At 37.5% G+C, this 21,773-nt stretch overlaps 3 protein-coding genes across 7 annotated transcripts in view; 2 read left to right on the top strand and 1 right to left on the bottom strand.

The window, feature by feature from the left end:
* LOC134211601 (tyrosine-protein kinase receptor torso-like) overlaps positions 1–21,773 on the top strand; it is a 198,300-nt gene that overhangs the window by 91,346 nt on the left and 85,181 nt on the right. The window lies entirely within an intron of this gene.
* Positions 1–21,773, bottom strand: part of LOC134211604 (transposon TX1 uncharacterized 149 kDa protein) — a 179,235-nt gene that overhangs the window by 122,908 nt on the left and 34,554 nt on the right. The window lies entirely within an intron of this gene.
* Positions 1–21,773, top strand: part of LOC134211598 (heparan-alpha-glucosaminide N-acetyltransferase) — a 44,687-nt gene that overhangs the window by 21,687 nt on the left and 1,227 nt on the right. The gene's annotated exons all lie outside the window — the stretch shown is intronic.

The raw sequence follows: 21,773 nt of genomic DNA, 5'->3' as shown, positions 1-21,773 counted from the left end.
TAGTTTTGCAAGATATTGATTATGAAAAACTAAAGGAGAATATTGTACAAAAACCGGAAAAATTTAAAAAATTTCGAGTCCAAAATAACAAAATTTACAAGCATGTATCTAAAGCATCAGCAGATCCTCGTTTCCAATGGAAGTATTTACCTCAAAAGCACGAACGCTTGATCATTCTCCAAGAGGCTCACAATGTAGCGCACTTCGGTCGGTTCAAAACGTTAAAAAAAGTTCAGGAACAGTACTACTGGCCTGCCATGGATAACGATGTGCGCAAGTTCTGCCAAGGATGTGAAACTTGTAAAAAGGTTAAATACCCAAATACAAACAGAACACCTTTAATGGGACGCCAGAAGCTTGCATCCTTGCCGTGGCAGACTATTTCTGTCGATTTCGTTGGTCCTTTCCCTCGTTCTCGAGATGGAAACTCTGTTCTACTAGTCGTAACCGATTTATTTACTAAATTTGTTATGATTCAGCCACTGCGTGAGGCAAAAACGACACCCCTTATCACATTTCTCGAGAATATGGTGTTTCTCTTGTTCGGTGTCCCGGAAATACTTATTTCAGACAACGGGGTCCAATTCAAATCTAAAGAATTTGCCAAATTCCTTGGGCGATATCATGTAACTCACTGGTGTAACGCAAATTACCATCCGGCGAACAACCCGACCGAGCGAGTTAACCGCGTAATTACCGCTGCCATTAGGGCTCATCTCGCAGGTAATCATAAGGATTGGGATAAGCACTTACAGCAGATAGCAATGGCAATAAGAACCGCAGTTCATGAATCAACGTCATTCACCCCGTACTTCATTAATTACGGCCGTAATTTTATCAGTTCGGGACTAGAATATAAACGGTTGAGGGAAATAGGAGACGAGATAGACTATGAACCAATTGAGATGAATGAACAACTTCGTCGTATATTCAAAGCGGTACAAGAGAACTTAAAAAAAGCTTATGAACGATATGCACGTAATTATAATCTCAGATCAAATAAAAGTTTTCCGACATACGAAATAGGAGAAGTTCTGTTGAAGAAAAACTATGTCCAATCTAGCAAACCAAAACAATTCTCGGCAAAATTAGCAGATCCATTCACTGATGCAAAAGTGATAGGCAAAATTGGCTCAGTATGTTACGATCTAGAAGACCTGCTAGGTAATCGTCTGGGTGTGTATCACGCATCTGACTTACAAAAAAAATAATTAATTAAGCTATGTCTGCATCACCTTGTCGATCAGTAACTAATAACAATGAAACAAAAAAAAACACGAATTAGGTTATAAGAGAAAATTAGAGATAAATTAACACTAGGCTTCCATTATGTAGTACCTACGTTGAAGGCAGTAGCTTATTTTTGAATGATTACCACCGATGTAGTTTACGCTGATGTCACAATAGTAAATTCAATCCACATTAGTTTTTTCCGCGATAGTACAGTTAGATACCTACTTAAAATCCAGTAGTCTTGCTATTACATACTTTCCGCCGTTACAACCTAGTTTACATGCTATTTTTCTCCAGAATCAAATTTCCAATCGTAGAAATTTCGATTTTTATACTCTTCGTAGAAAGTTTTCTTCATCTCGCGCAGCTGAAGGTGACATCAAACGTCACAATATATCGTTTGTGCAGTTGCGGCGGTTCAAGTAGGGGTCAATCAATTTACACCATAGAAAATGGTGTCATTCAGAATAGTTCCATTAAGAAAGAAATATGTTTTGATCCGGGCAAGACCTGGATATACCTACTTTGTTAGTTACGATTTTTGTTTGAGCATTTTCTCGAAGTTTAAAGAATTGAAGTTGTCTTCTCTGTACGAACCCAGGGAAAAAAACAAAATTATGTATGATCCCGAAAAAATTGAAAGTATAATTGTAACATAATTTCACTACAGTATTTTCAATTCCGCTGATTTGGATAAAAAAAAAACAGTAAAAGTCACAACTCAAGTTCTCAGAATATTATTAATTTAATATACTCATATAGAATGTATATGGCCAACTCTCAAAATTCAGAATCAAACTGGTTTACTTTAAAAACTTTAAAATAAATTCAGTTAACTTCAGTCATTTTAATTAGTTGGGGGAAGTGTAACGAGTACAGATATTTCCTATTCCTAAAAAAAGAAACATCATCCTAACCATTATAATACAACTTAACTGTACATTTAAATATCGTTCCGAGTCACTGATTGTTAAGGTCAGGTAATGCCAGTTGAGTTAACTCGGCGATTTTCGATAAACTGAGAGCGGATATGCTCATACGACAGAAGCCGAGGTTTCGGGATCGTTCGTAATGAGATTGAAATGTAATATACCTAAAGCAATGCGATAGCGTTCTTTCTATTCTGGCCGTTGAAGAAGACAATCCAACGTTACAAAAAGTGATTGTGTGTAGTTCGTTAGGCGATTGTTCGGAAATGTGAATTCCGAACTGAGAAAAGTAGACATCGCCAAGAATTACAGTGAACTAAATAGGCTAAACTACTCGCCAAAAAGCTATTAGAAATAATAAGAATTCATACCCACCAGTACACGATTCATCGTGGTGTTAGACCAGAATAGACTCCACCGTGGAAACAAACTCGGGGTAGAAGCAACCTTCAAACGAAGGTGCCACCCTAGGGTGTTGAAGCCGGACCGTGCATAGTGACATTACACGTGGAAGCTATCGTGCGACATCGTTTCGCCACGACACAGAACCACTTCAGGTCGGTCGCACGTGCTACATACGTCCAGACTCACCACAGCGACGAATCGTCGCCACGCAGTGTTAAACCTCTCGATACGTTCCGTATCCCGCCACTAGGTCGCGCGTGGCGTGGGCAAACACTGAAGCGTTCGTTTTATCGTCCAAGCCCACAACCCGCAAGTGCACTTGCTGTCGCTACCGCTGAGGGAGAGAGCCACCGATGAGTAAGAAGAATAGACTAGTCAAGTAAGAACAATTTGTACACCCACTAACCCTATAGAATAAGAGATGGAAAAATTATATACCTTTAGTAAATCTCACGTGAATTGCATGTAGGACATAGGGCTGGTTCAATGGAATAAACGGATTTTCAAATGTACGATACGGTAGCGACGATTCCTTTGACCCAGTTTGAGAGTTGATTATCGCATTTCTTGAGAACTAGATTTCGGGTCGTGTATTTGAAGATTGATTAATATTGATCCTTAGCTTCTGGGCAATTTGATGCTATCACTCGGAATATTGTGATTGTCGACCAAGACTCGCCCTGAGATTTTCTGGCCGGGCACGGGAAGACTCTTTTGCATTATAAATCGCGCCTTCACGACAAGAAATACTTGTCTGGCGCTTAAGTGAAGGTTGTATTGGTCCGTCGACTCCTCGCTTCCAAATTCCCCGTTACACTGTATTAAATATGAAATGGATCTGGATTTAATATGGATGCGGATTGGGCCACTTAACGCACATGGCAATGAAAAGATATTGTAGAAATAGGATTTGCAATCAGGATTTGAATGAACATTTAAAAATTTATGGTGAAAGTGTTGATCATGATGGTATTTGCATGAATCTATCGTGTACATTTAGGTCTATAGTCTTTCTTTATTTATTGCAAACCTTTAGAGTAAACGATGAGAAGAATGTTGTAGATAAGATCAAGTCATATAAATATCGTCAATAAACAAAACATTGTTTCACTTTATGCTATTGTGATATTAGCAATTAGTAAATTTTCAAATAGAACTCTTCGTAGAGTATTTTCACCGAATGTGTGGCATACTACCTTAGATTGCACATTGGGCCACGCCGAGAGATTAGGAGGAAACAATTATTTTCACCATGATGATAATATTTTAGGATCAAAGTGTCTTCAGCAAAGTCAAAGCTTATTATTTATGCTTTATTTTGAAGTTTGTTGAAATAGGGTGGCCCCACTACATTTTGAGATAAAATTTTGAACTTCTATATTTCTAATTTTAGCACTGTACGAAGTTATAGATAGTCAGAATCTGGGAGAACGAACAGCTACCGGAGGAGTGGAAGGAAGGGGTTATATGCCCCATCTACAAGAAAGGCGACAAACTGGAGTGTGAGAACTTTCGAGCGATCACCATCCTTAATGCCGCCTACAAAGTGATATCCCAGATCATCTTCCGTCGTCTGTCACCATTAGTGAACGAGTTCGCGGGAAGTTATCAAGCCGGCTTCGTTGACGGCCGCTCGACAACGGACCAGATCTTTACTGTACGGCAAATCCTTCAAAAATGCCGTGAATACCAGGTCCCAACGCACCATCTGTTCGTTGATTTCAAGGCGGCATACGACAGTATAGACCGCGTAGAGCTATGGAAAATTATGGACGAGAACAGCTTCCCTGGAAAGCTTACCAGACTGATCAAAGCAACGGTGGATGGTGTGCAAAACTGTGTGAAGATTTCGGGCGAACAATCGCGCCGGGGACTAAGACAAGGTGATGGACTTTCGTGCCTGTTGTTCAACATTGCGCTAGAAGGTGTCATGCGGAGAGCCGGGTGTAACAGCCGGGGAACAATTTTCAACAGATCCAGTCAATTTATTTGCTTCGCGGATGACATGGACATTGTCGGCCGAACATTTGCAAAGGTGGCAGAACTGTACACCCGCCTGAAACGTGAAGCAACAAAAGTTGGACTGGTGGTGAATGCGTCAAAGACAAAGTACATGCTTGTGGGTGGAACCGAGCGCGACAGGGTCCGCCTGGGAAGCAGTGTTACGATAGACGGGGATACCTTCGAGGTGGTCGAGGAATTCGTCTACCTCGGATCCTTGCTAACGGCTGACAACAACGTTAGTCGTGAAATACGAAGGCGCATCATCTGTGGAAGTCGGGCCTACTACGGGCTCCAGAAGAAACTGCGGTCGAAAAAGATTCGCCAACGCACCAAATGTGTCATGTACAAGACGTTAATAAGACCGGTAGTCCTCTACGGACATGAAACATGGACAATGCTCGAGGAGGACTTGCAAGCACTCGGAGTTCTCGAGAGACGGGTGCTTAGGACTATCTTTGGCGGTGTACAAGAAGACGGTGTGTGGCGGCGAAGAATGAACCATGAGCTCGCCCAGCTCTACGGCGAACCCAGTATCCAGAAGGTAGCTAAAGCCGGAAGGGTACGATGGGCAGGGCATGTTGCAAGAATGCCGGACAGCAACCCTGCAAAGATGGTGTTCGCTTCCGATCCGGCAGGTACGAGACGACGTGGAGCGCAGCGAGCGAGATGGGCAGACCAGGTGCAGAACGACTTGGCGAGCGTGGGGCGTATTCGAGGATGGAGAGATGCGGCCTCGAACCGTGTATTGTGGCGTCAAATTGTTGATTCAGTGTTATCTGTATAGATGTAGACTAAATAAATGAAATGAATGAACGAAGTTATAGAAAGTTGATCCTTATTTAATTTTTAGGCACTTTGCTAAAGAAACCATTGTTGTACGTCGTTTGAATCATTTGTTATGATAATTTTAAATAATTATGTTAGGGTGACCCTAAAAAATAAATATTTTGATTGTAACTTTTTAGTTTAAATTTTTATCGAAGTGACGTCTTCTACAAAGTTTTAAAGAATAAAAAAATGCACGTTTTCGTTACATAACCGAGTGAATTCATTGGTGGATTGCAGAGATATCACTGTTTGTCTTGAAAAAAACCGTTGTTTTGAAATGCTTGTATTTTTGAATGGGGGAAAAGGGGGGTCCATTTTTCCCTGGGTTAGACAGAGGAAGGGCTAAGGATTGCTTTGCATATTTTGGTATTGGAGAATTTGAGGAAATTTGGATAAATACTGATTTAGCACACGCCGTTTCAAGTTTGCATGGGAATTAGTATGGGGATAGTGGATTTTTCATCATACTGGTTTTGGCGCTTCCCCATTGAGCGCTGGCGAAAAAAGAACCCACATGGCAAAAATCGCATGTTGATTAATCGTTCCAATAATTAGTAAGCGATTTTAATCCAGTTTGCGAATCTTTGGTTATGAATTATGATTATTGAACTTCTCGAAACGCATTACTGGCACGTGCAGTGCATAATTCTCCACGCCGGTTCAAATTAGTAGAAAATCGAAGAATTTCCAGAATTTCGAAAAATTTCGAGTTGAAATTCCGAGAATGTCAAGTCTACATTCCAATATGTTTTTCGTGGAAATTTTCGTAGAAAATCCCGATTGATAATCTTTAAAGCTTCTCGGTTATATTTCAAAGAACTCTCCGTGAAAATTCTGATGCTGTTCTTGAAAATTCCATGCAATATCCCATTGAATAATCATCCGAAGAAATCCCAAGAATTTCCTTCTAAATTCCAAAACTATTTCCGTTAATATTCCGAGTAAATTTCCGTGAAAATTTAGAATTATTTCCCGAGGTAATTTTAAGTTTAAATAGACAGTCCGGAATATTTCCCGTGGAATTTTAGAATGGATTCCTACGTTCTTGCAGATTTGGAACAATTTCCTGAGGAAATTAAAAAAAACTATAGAGATTCCATAGACTGTTCCGAATAATTTGCGGGGGAAATTATAGAGAATTTTCAGTTGTAATTTCTCGTGAAAATTTCAAATAATTTTTCATGAAAATACAAAGGCTTTCTAACAAAAATTTCAAATATTTTTTTGCGGAACTCATAGATAAAAAATAATTTCTCGTGGAAATTTTCAATGAATCGACTGCTTTGAGCGTGCTTACAGCGGCACACTAGGAGTTAACTTTCTGAAATCAGTATGGCGAAAGGCATCTAAGGTTCGATTTCTCCAAATTAAGCACTTAAATCGAAAAAATATTTGGTAGGCGTAGTAGCGGACACCAGCCCTCATAACTGATACCAAATAGTTTTTCATGAAAAGTTCCTAATTTTGAGCAAACCAGCGTTAGATGTCTTTCGCCATACAAATTTCTGGCAATTAACTCTTGCTGGCTATTTTGTGCATATACTATAGCGCCTGGATGTGACTGCGGCGGGTAGAAAATCAGCCACTGCCAATAATTCATTGATTCTTTAGAAATTCCGAAGATTTTCCATCGCTTATTCCAAAGAATTTGCATTAGTAAGGTACACCGGGGCAAGTTGAAATGCGGGGTAAGTTGAAACGGAAGCTGTAATTTAGATAGGAAATGACCGTATGCTCTGATCATTTTTTTTTCAACAAACTACTCGCCTAAACGCACATTCTGACTGCCATTCCCAAAAGATTACAGCTTTCAAATGCAATCCCTGTCATTGTTTATTTTTCGCCCTTTGCAAAATCCAAACCAACTATTTGCCCATAAAACAGGTCTCAAAACGATGTTTGGAAGAGTTTTTTCATCAAATTTTCACGGTAGGTAATCAATCATTCAATGTTGAATAAGCATAATGATTATAAAAATCGATGAAAGACCCGTTATAATTTTGTATTTTAGTTTTTTGAAATTGCTCTGCATGTTCAACCCATCGGGGCAAATAGAAATGCGTGGTGCGGGGCAAGTTGAAACAACGATTCAAAACGTCACCCTCGCAATAAAAAGCAATTTTTTCCAGAATTCAACATGGTCCGTAAATACATACATTCGAAAAACATGAATTTATGAAAACATGCAAACTTCTGAAAATAAATTTAATAAATTTCCGCTAATTCCGTCATGAATGCAACCCTCCTACAATCTCCACTAGAATAAAAAGGGGTCATGTTTAAACTGCAGTTTTGATATTCTTAATCTACTGAGCACTACTGAGATATGATGGCTGGTTAATTAATGTGCATTTATGAAGAAGCCACAACCGAATTAATCAACTGCGATATACAAGTGAAGCAAATAATGAAGCATCCTGAAATGGACCATATTTGAGTTTTTTTTGTGTAAAAGAGTACCTATCAAAATCTGGAATCTGATTTTAATGGGAGTAAATATCAAGATGAGACAACAAAAGTGGGATTTGATTTCAAATTTCTTGAACAAAGCCTACTATTTTATCAGTTTTTCTTGAACAGGAGACAATTTTAAGCCAATTTCTGAAAGAAAATCAAAAACATCAAAAAATTACATGGGACTCTTATGCGAATCCTGGCAGTATTATAGTCACCTTTACAACCTCGTGCTTCTTGAGTCTCACTGAGTACATACATTTTGTTATTAGTACGGCAAAATTAGCTTACATCTGAATATAACGTAGTGTTTCAACTTGCCCCGATTCGCGGGGCAAGTTGAAACGATGCATATAAAAAAATAATTTAAATATAAAAAATATTTATAAAAAGTTTGCTTAAGTTGCTTATTTTTTATGTATAATATTTGGCCCGAACTAGCAAACACCGCAAACGGATTTAAAATATATCAAAGGGTGATTTTTTTACAGCACTTCGAATTTCAACTTTGAAAAAACCGTTTCAACTTGCCCCGGTGTACCTTACTTCCGAATAAATTGCCCTGAAACATACGAAGAATTTCCCATGATCATTTCGAAGAATTTCGCTCATCTATCCAAAGAATTTCTCGCGAAAATGCCGAATAATTTTCGAAAGAGAAATTTTTCGGAGACTTCCCAGTGAAGGGTTTCTTGCGGAAATTTCGGGGAATTCCCCGTTGAAGCGCGGCATATTTTTTCGGGAACATTCTGAAGAATCACTTGTAGTTTCTAAAGAAGGTTCTATACGAAAATGAAAAGATATTCTAAATCAGTAAAAGTCATTAGTTTTTTTTTAGAGAAATTCAAGAGATTATTTCGATAAAGTTTTGCAAAACAATCTGGGAAAATCCTAAAAAGATCAAAGAATATTGAACTTTGCACATAACTGCTGTATAAGTTGTTAGGCTCGTGCTAAATCAGTTTTTATCAAATTTCGCTCAAATTCATGGAGGACACTTAGAACATGGGACAGAATTGAGTGATCGGTGTGAAGAAAAATCGAATTTTTGAACCACCCTAATATGTATCTAGATAAAAATTTAATTAAAAAAAAATACGCTCGAAAAATTTAATTTTCCATACCGCCCTAGCGATATAAAAATGTAATTTCGATTGAACGAGTTGTGTAAACAACCTACGATTACGGTCTGTTCAGTAAAGTGATCACGTTGATAAGCGTTGATATTATTGAACATATTATTCTACCAATCGGTATATTAAGTGAAGATGCGCTGGAAACATATAAGGAAATTAAAATTACTATAAACATTTTGTTTTTGACGTGACATTGGGCGGAGTTTTCGGTTTTATAACACTTCTAGAACTGATGATTTTGATTTACAAGTACAAAAATCCATTTTTTTAAATGATGGAAAAACCTCAAATTCCCCAATACCATAATATGCAGAGCAATCTTTGCCCTTCCTCTGTCTAACCCAGGGAAAAATGGATCCCCCTTTTTCCCCCATTCAAAAATACAAGCATTTCAAAACAACGGATTTTTTCAAGACAAACAGTGATATCACAGACAAACAGACATAACACATTGAACATTCCCTCATCAAATTTATCGTCGTTCAAACACTAACGACATCTGATGATTTCCGTTAGTTGGGCAAATCACGAACCAGATGGCGATATTGAGCAAACGTCAAACTAGAGCAAATTCGATGCGCGCGCCACGAGTGATCGATTGGCCAACTAATGATTATTTGAATTGACCAGTAAATCAGTGAACGATGAAAAATTGGCGAGTGTTATGTCTGTTTGTCTGTGGTGATATCTTTGCAATCCACCAATGAATTCACTTGGTTATGTAACCAAACCTTGCATTTTTTTATGCTTTAAAACTTTGAAGAAGTCGTCGTTTCGATAAAAATTTAAACTAAAAAGTTACAATCAAAATATTGATTTTTTAGTGTCACCCTAACATAATTATTTAAAATTATCATAACAAATGATACAAACGACGTACAACAATGGTTTTCAGCAAAGTGCCTCAAAATTAAATAAGGATCAACTTTCTAGAACTTCGTACAGTGCTAAAATTAGAAATATAGAAGTTCAAAATTTTATCTCAAAATGTAGTGGGGCCACCTTATTGCAACAAGCTTCAAAATAAAGTTTAAATAATAAGCTTTGACTTTGCTGAAGACACTTTGATCCTAAAATATTATCATTATGGTGAAAATAATTTTTTCCTCCTAATTTCACGACGTGTCCCACTGTGGATTGTGAGTCATGTTGGTTCGATCCAGCTTGTAAACAATCCGATGAATGATCGTGGCAAAGCAAAGTGACACGAGAGTCAATCAGTTTCAGACCGCATCGTGCTTTCGTGCTGTGCGGTTCTTTCTCTCTTTGCGGAAGGAAGTTTTAATACTACCCGAAGCTATTTTAATTTCAACGGTGCTTCTTAGCGCTATTTGTACCCACTGATCCTGTTACGATCTTTTGCAAGGACCCGTGCCTTCGTTTTACGTTGGACCCGTTTGCGGAAGTAAAATTCCACCAAGCGGTGGTAATACTGCAGGGACACCGTTCTGAAAACAAAACCTCTTAGAAGGTCACGTCTCCACGCTCAGCAATGAGCATTAATAAATACAAGAGGAGGGAATGAATTCTCCACTTCCTTCAAAGAAACAAGGTTTCAAGACCGTCCTGCCAAAGCGCGGAAAAAATAGAAGGAAGCTGGAGAATTCAGATATTCCTTCTAACTCTAATATCGGAAATAATTCTTCTCCTATCGAACTGAGCAATCAGTTCGATTTGATTAATGATGAAATTGAGCAAATCGAATATACCTCTAGCCCAGGTGATTCGATTCATACGAAAAAGCCTTTGACGATCGCAAACGTCTTCTTCAGTATTTAACTGAGAAGCGCCATAAATTCTTCACATACGACGACAAAACTGAGCGATTGTTCAAAGTCGTCTTGAAAGGTCTCCCCAGTGATGATAAATCACTGGATGAGATTAAATTGAAATTTCTCAATTACTTGGATTTTCACCAGTCCAAGTAATTAAGATGAAAAAGAAATCCCACTCTGATACTTCCCAGAGGGGCATTTCTCAAGAATTTTATTTAGTTCATTCTAACAAAAGTGAACTAAATAATATGAAAAGTTTGGAAAAGGCCTGTATTATGTCCCATGTCCGTGTTACATGGGAACAATTCCGCAGGCCTGGGGAAATTTCCAAACCCCACCCAGTGCCGTAAGTGCCAAAAGTGGGGTCATGGAACCAAACATTGTCACATGGATGCTAAATGCATGATTTGTGGTGGAACCTCTCACGCCAAGGACGCATGTCCTGTGAGAGAAGATTCCAATAAATTTAAGTGCGCAAATTGTGGGGCAATCATAAATCCAATTTCTGGGAATGCCCTTCACGCAAAAAAGTTTTGAATTCCGTGCAAAATTGATGACGGGAAATTCCAATCGGATCCCAGATTCGACGGGTAGACATTTTCAAACGCTCAAATTTCGAAACCGGTTACCGGTCGAGCAATTCATACCCACCACAATTCACAAACAAATTTTGCCGCTCGTCAACGAGTAGCAAGCACTTCAGTAAATTCCAATTTTTCGAATGCACCTGCGTATGCAAACATTGCTGCTGGTAGACAAAATTTCTCTCCTCAAAATGAAGTTTATACCCATGTCCCAACGGAAAATAACGGTCATGTTGCCGATTCAGGTAGCATGACTGCTTCCGATTTTGATTTTTTAACTGAACAATTGCATCACATGATTGATGCAATGTTCAAAGCAAATACCATTCCTGAAGCTGTTCAGGTTGGTATAAAGTACACACAAAAAATTGTTATCGGACTCCGTTTCAATGGATCCAAATAATTGTGTGAAAGTTCTAAATTGGAATGCCCTTACGTCTCTAAAGGGTAAGGAAGATGAATTATTCAACTTCCTAACAGTTCATAATGTGCATATTGCCATTATAACAGAAACTTATTTAAAACCAGGACTCTCCTAGGGGCCCTTCTTAGCCGTGCGGTAAGACGCGCGGCTACAAAGCAAGACCATGCTGAGGGTGGCTGGGTTCGATTCCCGGTGCCGGTCTAGGCAATTTTCGGATTGGAAATTGTCTCGACTTCCCTGGGCATAAAAGTATCATCGTGTTAGCCTCATGATATACGAATGCAAAAATGGTAACTTGGCTTAGAAACCTCGCAGTTAATAACTGTGGAAGTGCTTAATGAACACTGAGCTGTGAGGCGGCTCTGTCCCAGTGTGGGGATGTAATGCCAAAAAGAAAGAAAGACTCTCCATTAAAAGAGATCCAAATTATTTTATCTACAGAAATGATCGTCTTGACAGCGCCTGTAGTGGGGTCGCCATTGGCATTAATAGACGTATCAAACATAAATTATTTTCTTCGTTTGAAACCAAAGTTTTTGAAACCTTGGGAGTTTCTGTTGAAACAAATTTTGGTCAATTTTCCTTCATTGCAGCCTATTTGCCTTTTCAATGCAATGGGCAGCAAAAGAATTTGTTGAAAGCTGATCTTCAAATTCTGACTCGCAACAAATCAAAATTCTTCGTAATTGGTGACTTCAATGCCAAACACCGTTCATGGAATAATGCTCAAAGCAATTCCAACGGCAAAATTTTATTTGAAGATTGTTCTGCGGGATATTATACTATTCAATATCCCAATGGCCCTACTTGTTTTTCTTCCAGTCGAAATCCTTCTACAATTGATTTAGTTTTAACGGATTCAAGTCAGCTGTGTGGCCAATTGGTAACTCATGCTGACTTTGGCTCTGATCATCTTCCTGTGACATTTGAAATCTCACAAGAAGCCATTTATAATCCAATCAGCTCTACTTTTAATTATCATAGAGCTGATTGGGATTTATATAAAACATATATCGATAGGACTTTTGATGTTAATATTCCTCTGGATACCAAAAGTGATATGCGCTCGTATCTTTGACAAATTTAATTGTCGAAGCCAGAGGCATTGCAATTCCTAAATGTGAAATTAAATTCAACTCCATTATTATTGACGACGATCTTCAGCTACTGATCCGTCTTAAAAATGTGAGAAGAAGGCAATACCAAAGAACTCGCGATCCCGCGTTGAAAGTTATTTGGCGAGATTTGCAAAATGAAATTAAAAAACGTTTCGCTATTCTGAGAAATACCAACTTTGAGAATAATGTCTCGAAGTTGGATCCCAGTTCGAAACCCTTTTAGAAATTAACGAAAATTCTTAAAAAACCTCAAAAGCCAATTCCAGTGCTTAAAGAGGGAAATAAAATTTTATTAACAAATGGCGAAAAGGCTCAAAAACTTGCTCAGCAGTTCGAGAGTGCCCATAATTTTAGTCTAGGTCTCACTAGTCCAATTGAGGATCAGTTTACACGGAGCTTCGAAGACATTCTCAATCAAGAGAGTGTTTTTGACCCTTCGTTGGGAACTAATTTGGATGAAGTGAGATCTATTACTAGAAAATTTAAAAATATGAAAGCACCGGGTGATGATGGTATTTTCTACAAAAAACTTCCTGAGAGCTCTTTATCCTTTTTGGTTAATTTATTTAACAAATGTTTTCAATTGGCATACTTCACAGATAAATGGAAAAATGCCAAAGTTGTTCCAATTTTGAAGCCGGACAAAAATCCAGCTGAGGCTTCTAGTTATCGCCCAATCAGTTTGCTTTCTTCAATAAGCAAACTGTTTGAAAAGATTATTTTAAATAGAATGATGGTTCATATTAATGACAATTCGCCATGGGCATTCAACCACTCATCAGTTATTAAGAGTTACGAACTTAATTCGGCTCAACAAATCTGAAGGATATTCGACTGGAGTTGCTCTTCTTGATATAGAGAAATCATTTGACAGTGTTTGGCATGAAGGTTTGATTGTAAAATTGATGAATTTTAATTTTCCTCTGTACATTATTAAACTGATCCAAAATTATTTATCAGATCGCTCACTGCAGGTAAACAATCAGAATTCGAAATCTGATAGATTACCTGTAAGAGCTGGTGTTCCCCAAGGCAGCATACTGGGACCCATTTTGTATAACATTTTTACTTCTGACTTACCTGATTTACCACCAGGGTGTCAAAAATCTTTGTTTGCAGATGACACGGGCCTCTCAGCCAAAGGGCGAAGCCTTCGTGTCATTTGTAGTAGATTGCAAAAAAGTTTGGATATTTTCTCCACTTACTTGCAAAAATGGAAAATTTCCCCGAATGCTTCCAAAACTCAGCTTATAATTTTCCCACATAAGCCGAGAGCTTCTTATTTGAAACCTTCTAGCAGACATATTGTCACTGTGAATGGGGTTCCAATTAATTGGTCTAGCGAAGCTAAATATTTAGGACTTCTGCTAGATCAAAAATTAACTTTTAAAAATCAAATTGAAGGCATTCAAGCTAAATGTAACAAATATATCAAATGTCTATATCCACTTATAAATAGAAAATCAAAACTTTGTCTTAAGAACGAATTTTTGTTTACAAACAAATTTTTAGACCAGCCATGATGTTTGCTGTGCCAATATGGTCTATTTGCTGCAATACCAGTAAGAAGGCACTTCAGATAATTCAAATTAAATTTTGAAAATGATTCTGAAGTTGCCTCCGTGGTATAGTACCAATGAACTTCATAGAATTTCTAATATGGAGACATTGCAACAAATGTCTAACAAAATAATTTCCAATTTTAGACAAAAATCGTTGCAATCTTCTAACGATTAACTCCTTGTACCCTTAGTATAAATTAGGTTAAGTAGAAAATATTGTAATTAGTAGAAAACATTGTAATTCCTACATGGTTCAATTCAACCAGAGGAAAAATTCTAACTGCCAGAGGCAATTGAAATGTATTAATAATAACTAAAAATATAACATTGCAAATAAGGATGATAGTGTTAAGAAAACACGGAACACCTAGTCTAAGAGATGAATGCATGGATTAGATTATCTTGGCAACATAGTTCATCTGGCTACCTGTATCCTAATCTGAATCACTTTTCACTCAACGTGGTTCAAAAACAACTAATAGATGACTATAACACCGCCGGTCTCGTACAAATAAATACCGTATATAACTCAAGTAATCGATTGCTGGATCTCTGCTATGTTAGCCAGGATCTCTATCAGGATGTCTCTATTGCCGAAGCTACTGCTCCACTTGTTAAACACGTTCGGCATCATCCACCATTACAAATACACATTAGGAAGAACGCTCCGCTTAAATTCATCCCAGTCAGTAAGCACACTCGCTATAAATTTTGGAAAACGGACTTCTCGAAAATGAAGGATCATCTAGAATCTATGGACTGGAACACGTTGTTTCTGAACTTGGACACTGATTCAGCGGTTGAAGTCTTCACTTCCGTTGTAACAAATGCCATAGATCTATGTACTCCAAAATCAGTAAGTAAGTCTCCTAAACATCCTCCCTGGACAAACAAAGCTCTTAAAAAACTTAAGTCCCTTAAAAGGTCCGCTCTCAGAAGGCATACAAAGTATAATAACCATTTAACGAAATCGCATTATCACATCTGCAACAATAAGCAGGGTGGCCACCGAACCGGGAAAAACGGGAAAAGCGGGAAAAAGACGGGAAATTGAAGTCACCGGGAAAAAAAGCGGGAAAAACCGGGAATTCAGGGCATGGACCGGGAAAAAAATATTTTCGTCGTCACATTAAAATATTTTCAAAATTTTTGATGAAGCTCATTCTACAGTCGCATTCTAAATGAATTATTTAATTTAGTTCTTGTGTGTGTGAGGTACAGGTACTGGTGCAGATCCAGTTCGTGTTATTACTAGATCATTTTGATTTCAGTTTCAAGTGACATCATATATTGTGTTATGAGGCACGGATAGAATCGAATATTGAAATATTCATTCTTTTGAATGAATGTATTAACCTTTAAATTATTTCTCTAGTGTCCAAGACTTTATTACAGAATACGGAAAAATGAATGTGTTGAATAATTTATATTTTAATAGAAATGGATCATTCTAGAGATAGTGGCGTTCCAAGTGGTCAGTTTTTCACAGCGTTTTAAAATTGGTGAACTGTTCTTTTTGGTCTAATTTTTTCACAGTTTGAAACTAACGTGGTTCCAAAATATTCACTGTGCATGAAGAGAAAAAAATGTGGACAGTCCTGCAAAATCCATTCGCGTCAAAAGCCGGATTTTACCTTTCATTCAGTCCCATGATAGCCCATTTACGTTTTGGCTAGATTTAGCCAGCTGCCATTGTAGCAAGGAAGTGCTACAATGGTACTACAATAGTGGAGTCCAGTTTATCCCAAAAATCTGAATCTATCAAATTGTCCTCAGTTCCATCCAATACGGAAATGTTAAGGATAATCAAGCAGAAACTGCCGTTAAAAGGAGCAGTTATCAGTGATATTGGTCAAATAAAGAATTGATGGAATCAGCTAGCCAAAATCATGACTAAAGAAGGTGTGCGCCGGCTGACAAGCGGCATCAACAGAAAAGGGCGAGTCTTTCTTCAAAATAACGATGTATTTAATTTAGTTATTTATATACATACATTTAAAAGTGCCCTATTTCTACAAATCATTGAAAAATAGTAATTTTTTGATACTTTATGGCTTTGTCTAAAGAGTAAAATATCTTCAGTTTAGCATTTTTCCTCAACTAACCTAATTAAATAGAAGGTTAATTGAAAATTAGAATACACAGGATTTTGTTTTTACGCGATTTTTTTTCACTCGTATTTTTGATCGTGTGACTTCAATTTGCAACCAATCTCTTCGCAACATGTTTCAAAAAATCCAGAATAATTCAAAGAAAAATCACATTACAATTAGGGAACACTCATAAATTACGTAACGCTTAGAGGGGGGGATTCCTGAAGTGTGACAACCCATACAAAACTTTCAGATGTTTCATACAAAAAGTGTGACATAGGGGGATGGGGTTGAAAATTGCCGATTTTTGCGTTACGTAATTAATGGATCTTCCCTTAATATACGTTAAACATTTAGGATGAGTGGAAAATTGAGAAAATGTAAATCGTGTAAAAACAAAATCCAGTGTACTCTAATTTTTAAATATCGTTTGCAAAGGTTCAGTCTTTTCAATAATATATTTGAAAAAAACACTTTAAAAAAATAAAATTATGTTGTTTTGATAGCCCAAAATGCGCTTAAATCCATCTTATAAAAAAAATGAATATTTTGATCAGAAACGAAGATTTGGGTCTTTGAATTAAATCTGTGTTCAAATTAGCTGTGTTATAAATTTGTGGAATTCAGAAAAGCGATACAAAATAACTATGATGAGGTTACTGGTTACTTCATTGCTAAGTTCTCTTAGTTTAAAACATTAATTTAATTTGATTTACTTAAGCGAGAAATGTGTTTTTCCTCACAAATAAATTACGATAATTTGAAAAGCATCAGATACTCAGGAAGGTATTCTGAAATAAAAACAGCTGAATAAGATCAAACCGAGAGCTAAACATTCAACATGTTTCAGCTGTATTCTAAGATACTTTACGTTTTCATTGAATATTATGCTCTAAAAAGGAAGAACCAGACTGGCATGCAATATCCATCGGCTTTGTCAGAAACTTACGAAACTTCACAGCAATAACAAAAAAATTGCGAAAGTTTTGCAACTAAAAATCAAATCATTGTAATTAGTTGCTAATGTGGTATTACCATATTTCAGTGTACCTTTCGATTAAAGCATTTCGCATAACACGTTGTTAGTAATTTAATGTATCTATTTCAAAAGTTCGTACAAATCATCAGTTGCTTCGATATAAAACTGACTTCCGGTTTGGTCAGAAAATAAAACACCTTGTAAAAGTTCAAAGACTTTTACCCTATTTTTTCCAAGTTAAATAAAAACCGGGAAAATTTGTCAAAATTTATCGGGAAAAGCGGGAAAAAACGGGAATTTGAAAATCGAATTTCAGTGGCCACCCTGAATAAGTATAAACGCTTGAATAAGAAGCTCTACCATTCCTATTTACACCGGATCCAGTGTAGTCTGAAGAAGAATCCTAAGAAGTTCTGGTCCTACATTGATGAACAACGGAAAGAAAAAGGTCTTCCGTCTACAATGCATCTGCACGAGAAAAAAGCTTCTACATTGCCAGCTGTATGTCAACTGTTTCGCGAAAAGTTTGCCTCGGTTTTCGTTGATGAGCAGCTAGAGCATCAACAAGTGTTAGATGTGGTTAGATGCTGCTTTAAAAGTTCCTCAACGTGCTGCTGGTGGTCCTTATTCAGAAATCACCTGCAACGCCATCGAAGAAGCTTGTGCACGGCTCAAAAGTTCCTTTAATCCTGGTCCAGATGGAATTCCTGCCATCATACTGAAAAGATGCAGCCGTTCCCTTTCGGGGCGTCTATGAATTATTTACAACCGCTCTATTCGCACTGGATCATTTCCCAAAACTTGGAAAAAATCTTTCGTTTTCCCTGTATTCAAAAAAGGTAAAAGGAACGATGTTACAAACTACCGTGGTATAGCAACCTTGTGTGCCACATCAAAACTATTCGAGCTTATTGTTCTGGACTTTATCAAGCACAATTGCATTGACTATGTTTCACGGGACCAGCATGGATTCGTAGCGAAACGATCGACTTCGACGAACCTTGTTGCATACACATCGCTTATCATCAAATCCATGGAAGCACACAAACAGGTGGATGCAATATACACAGATTTCTCAGCTGCGTTTGACACAATCAACCACAAAATTATGATTGCTAAGTTGGAACGTCTTGGAATTTCTGGACCACTCTTGGACTGGCTTAATTCCTACATGAACGGTCGCTCTATGTCGGTTAAAATAGGAGAAGCTACCTCTGTACCATTTCTCGTTGCTTCTGGTGTTCCACAAGGTAGTCATATTGGACCTTTCCTATTTTTACTTTACTTAAACGATGTTAACCTTCAACTCAAATGCCAAAAATCTTCATACGCTGATGATTTTAAACTTTTCTACGAAGTAAGCATTCTCCAGGATGCTGCTACTCTGCAAAATGAGATCGATAACTTTGAAAACTGGTGCACCATCAATCGTATGTGTTTGAACCCTTCTAAATGCTCGGTTATATCGTTCACAAGAAAGCACTCTACTGTTCGTTTTGATTACTCGATAGAGGGTAAATCTATAAATAGGGTTTCGTCCATCAAAGACCTAGGCGTTATTTTGGATACGAAATTGAACTTTAAAGAACACATTGGTTACATTACTTCTAAAGCGTCTAAGACCTTAGGGTTCATTTTTCGCACGACTATATACTTCAAAGATATTCACTGTCTGAAAACTTTGTTCTGTTCATTAGTTCGTTCCACACTCGAATATTCAGTTGTCATATGGGCCCCTTATTACGCAAATGGAATTCAACAAATTGAATCCATACAGCGTAAATTTGTTTGTTATGCTCTCCGTCATCTCCCTGGAACGACCCAATCAACCTTCCCAGATATCAAGATAGATGCATGTTGATTGATCTCCAGCTTCTAGAAGACCGCCGGAATATCATCAAGGCCTGCTTTGTTGCAGATGTGTTGCAGTCCCATGTAGATTGTCCCAGTGTTTTACACTCTTTCAATATTGGCATACAACGACGCCCTCTCCGTTCGTATCAGTTCCTCCGTATTCCTACTTCTCGTACTAACTACAGTTACAACGAACCTGTCGCAAATATGTTTCGTTTATTCAATCGCTGTTATCATGTCTTTGACTTCAACTTGTCTCGTTCTCTTGTGAAAATGAAGTTTAGTGATATATTTAAGAGAAACTGATAAACTTGTTAAAATTGTCTCTCAATGTATTCATTATTGTACTATAGTTTAAGTGTAGTTTATGTCATTAATTATTTAGTTAGTAAGACCATCATTTGGAATGTATGTGTTTGTATTCTGTTGATGAGAAAAGATGAGGAGGTTTTGCGCCCATTTGAGAGAGAGCCTAGGTTAGCTCTACTCAAATGGGCTTTTCCCTGCTCCTAAATAAAATAAAATAAATAAAATTAGATAATTAGCAAATAAAATTAGCTAAAAAAAAAAAGTCAATCAGTTTGCTGAACAATGTGGCGACGAGTGGTCGAGTCTTGTCTTGCTAACTCGCCCGGGTCACGACGGTGATTATAGAATGAAGCCAGAAATCAGCCATTTTGTAAACCACGTGCTTTTCCAATATTTTTTTCAAGAGCACGAGATGAAAGAACCATAACGCGTATGGGGCTGAAATAATGGTAGATCGTTTGCTTAGTTATGCTGAACAATCATAATTTGAGTTTCGGCACTTTACGAAAACTATTACGCCAGATTAGGGGTTTTGTGAATGTATGTATATAAACGTGTGATGAATTTGAAATTCACCACGGGCTTCATTCTATAATCACCTTATGATGGTTTGAAACTCCTTTCCTCTGGATCTGGGGGGCCTCACAATGGAACCAAATTTGGCATGTGAAAAACAGACGTTTGCTCTGCGATTACATTTGCCCCTTAAAATTTATTTAATAATAAAAATATTTAATATTTAATTATATCAAAAGATATTTTAGTTACTAGATAAAGATTGTCGCTGTCGTCGCTGTCCGGAACATCTTTTGCTGGCGAGGATAGGGGAGCTAAATGTCAAAGAAGGAAAATTCATACGATTTGACAGGTATGTACCACGCATGTTTCGGACAGCAGAACAAAGGGAACCGGTAACTAAAATATCTTTTATTATATCTTTCAGAAGGGCCAGATAAAATTGAATCGCAGAGCAAACACCAAAACCTAAATCGTTAATACAACAAGAAATGTTTGTGCTACTTATTTTTGGGCGAGGTGAAGTGCGTCGGATCAGTTAGTGTTAAATAAAAGTGAGATCTATCGTCATAAAGCTCTATTTTTATGCCTTAAATGAACTTTTCTTGTGCATGGGAAAGCAGTATCTAAGCAAAGAATCGCTATGTGTATCAATTCGAGTGTTTCATTTTTTTTATCGCGAAGTAGCTATCAACTGCGGTGCTGAATCGTAAGTGGTTTTTGGCGAAACCTCAACGCGCCAAAAAATATAGGGGAACGGTTCGGCACTTCATCCCATTGCTCCTTTATCCATCCCATCAAAAACAAAGCATTGAAAAGGAATTTGGTTTGTTTCTTATTTTTGTGATTTTTTTCACCAGTGAACACGCGTGATAGCAAAAAGAAGCGACGAGGTTGGTTTCTTTGTTTTGCGATGAGATGAATATATCAAGACAAAATTTTCAAAACGACTTATCTGCTTTTGTAAACAAAGATTGAAACGACGATTTGACGAATCTGATAGCACTCTCACGCAAACCAACACCACCAATAGGTAGGTGAAGGTGTCCGCTATCTGTTGATGGCGTTGATTTGCGTGGGAGTGCGATCAGATTCGTGAAATCGTCGTTTGAATAATTGTTTACAAAAGCAGATAAGCCGTTTTGAAAATTTTGTCTTGTATGTTCAGTGAGATGGAAAACGGAACAGTTCCCCTACATATTATCAGTTTTCCGATGCTTGGCGTTTTATTACACCTTCTTAGAAGTTGTAGCTTTTATCGTTAGAAAAACTCGATTTAGACATCATCTGGTCGGCGTTCTGCGAAACAGCAACAAACGCCTATTTGACCTGTGATATTTTATTCCTAGAAGGAAAACAGAATTTTAGTTTTGGTATCTATTTATGCGTACATTCTTTATAGGACATCCTCAGCTATAAACATCCATTACGATTTATGATCAATTGCAACTGTTATAGGAAAATGTGGGCAAGAATTTAGGCATATTAGCAATTCCAAGTGAAATCGATATATGATCTCACAGTTCCGATCTTGCAATATTTGATATAATAATTTCTTTCTGAAAATAAA

The sequence above is a fragment of the Armigeres subalbatus genome, chromosome 2, assembly GCF_024139115.2.
Source record: "Armigeres subalbatus isolate Guangzhou_Male chromosome 2, GZ_Asu_2, whole genome shotgun sequence".
Taxonomy (NCBI): Eukaryota; Metazoa; Arthropoda; class Insecta; order Diptera; family Culicidae; genus Armigeres; species Armigeres subalbatus.
The sequence above is the reverse complement of the archived record's forward strand: the minus strand, read 5'-3'. Positions and strand labels throughout refer to the sequence as shown.